This window comes from Octopus bimaculoides, chromosome 29 (genome assembly GCF_001194135.2).
Source record: "Octopus bimaculoides isolate UCB-OBI-ISO-001 chromosome 29, ASM119413v2, whole genome shotgun sequence".
Classification (NCBI taxonomy): Eukaryota; Metazoa; Mollusca; class Cephalopoda; order Octopoda; family Octopodidae; genus Octopus; species Octopus bimaculoides.
Window position 1 is genome coordinate 9,970,318 of NC_069009.1, and position 2,392 is coordinate 9,972,709.

The 2,392-nt window shown below is 35.2% G+C and overlaps 1 protein-coding gene across 1 annotated transcript in view; it reads left to right on the top strand.

The window, feature by feature from the left end:
- The window catches only part of LOC106879930 (ubiquitin carboxyl-terminal hydrolase 19), a 163,422-nt gene that overhangs the window by 115,255 nt on the left and 45,775 nt on the right, over positions 1 to 2,392 (top strand). The gene's annotated exons all lie outside the window — the stretch shown is intronic.

Here is a 2,392-nt window from a genome sequence, read left to right on the forward strand (position 1 = left end):
ATATTCAAGTATTTTGATGGCTTTTTCCCCTTTGTTTACGAACAGTCTAGTTAATCGGAAATGTCAGAACTAACGGAGATTAATACCATATACACCGTCACAGCACTAACTGTATTCAACTGAATAGACATCAGTGATTAGTTGAAATTATCGAAATAAGACAATTTTTAACGTGAAATAACTTTGAATACAAAATTTTTTATCTGTTCTATACCACAAAATATACAAGTATACGAAGTTTGAAAGTGTTTTGGTACCAAAAACACTACATAAAAAAATGTTGCCCGTCAAATCATAAAGGTCCTAACTTGGATTTTACCACTTCTGAGGTTCCACTTGCTATGAAACATGTAGCCTGGATTTTTCTACTCCATTCCATATCTCTTGCATTCTTTTTCACACACTCAGCAACCCTGGTCGCCTACGCTAGAATATAAACAAACTTTTTTCTGCTTATCATTCTTCAATAAAGAAATATAATCCACAACTTTCCATCTTTATAAACCACTATTGTTCCTGAAGGTTGTTTTTTATATTCACTTTCTTCCTACACCACAATCTCGGATATACATTTATATATATATATAATCATCAAAAGAAGATTTCAGTCTGTTTTGGCTTGGTTTCTACAGCTGGATGCCTTTCCTAATGCCATTCACTCTACAGAGTGTACTAGATGCTTTTTATGTAGCACCAGCACCCACACCAATACTTTTTACATGTCACCTTGGTTCTCAATTCTGTTGTGGTGGGTGGGTCTTTTTCAGTACAGCAATATGCTACTTACCTTGGTCCTGGGAGTATGTATATATATTTAATAAAAATATACATATACTCATATTTTGAGTTCTATTGTTCCTGTTTGCATCAACATACCTACACACACACACACACACGCACACACGCACACACACACACACACACGAAACTGTGTGGGCTAAGATCCCCATTGATGGGTCACTGGTATTTATAGTGTGTTAAACACTTTCAGTATGCAAATTATTGACTCCTTCAAAAAGTAACTTCTGCATTTTTGACTGCTTGTTTCCCTGGAGACTGTCAGAATGATGTGGACGCCTCTGATGAGAACCCAATAAGGTTTGAAAATCAATTAAGGTTGTTGCTCATTTTTTCAGTCTGGTGACAAATGGCTAAAATTTGCCCTGTTTATAATTATACCACATGTTACATAGCTATATCAAACCTTGATACTGTGTGGACTAAGATACCCGTTGACAGGCCACTGGTATTTATAAAGTGTTAAACAATTTTGGTATGCAAATTAGGGATTCCTTCAAAGAGTAACTGCTGAACTTGTTGATTATATAAACAGTTTTGCTGCTTGTTTCCCTGGAGACTCAGAATGATGTGGATGCCTCCGATGAGAACTCAATAAGGTTCAAAAATCAATTAAGGTTGTTCGTCATTTTTTCAGTCTGCGGAGAAATGGCTAAAATTTGCCCTGTTTATAAATATACCATATGTTACATATATATGTGTTTATATATATTTGTTTTTCTCCTTATTCTTTCTCTTGAAGAGCGTAGCTCGAAACGTTAAAGACTTTCTCTATTCCCGAGCGTTAAACTAATACATCCTTTTGTTGTTTACACCACCTGTCCTCATCTGTTGTTGTTTTTTTCGTAAATTCTCCCATATATATATGAGTTTGTTAAATAAAAATGAGACAACAAAGTTGGTGTGAAATTTCTAGGACATTTATAAAGAAAAAGGTATTCTTACAGCTGTTTCAGAGATATGAAGGATATCTCCTCATCAGAGACGACATGAGAGAGTTAAATAGAAGGAAATAGTAGAGTTCAATATAAGGAGTTATTTTGGAAAGGGAGAGATACAGGAAGTATAAAAGGAATTATGAGAATAAAAATAAAAATATATGTAGGATGTTACAATTGTAGTTCCACTATACAAGAAAAAATAGATATGTATGCTATAAGGAGGAAAATGGTACTAGTCAAAAGGAATAGAGGAGGAAAGAAGAAAGAAAGAGGAAGAGAAAATGAAAAAGGCATGCTAGATGGTGGTCAAGATATTGTGAGGAGGAAGGAAGAGGAGAGCTATCAGTAGATAAAAGGAATAGTAGGGGTAGAAGGAAGAGATAATGTAGGGAAGGAATATTTAACTCTCTCATATTGTCTCTGATGATGGGATATCCTTCATATCCCTGAAACAGCTGTAAGACTACATTTCTCTTTATAAATGTCCTAGAAATTTCACACTGCCTTGGCTTTGTCTCATTCTATTTAACATATACATGCTCACACACAACCCACATTAGACTCCTCATTCATACTACTATCAAACTGGGAGTCTAACTATGGTCCTTCCGTAGCATTTACATAGCCTTACCTGCCATTCTGGGTCTTCTGGA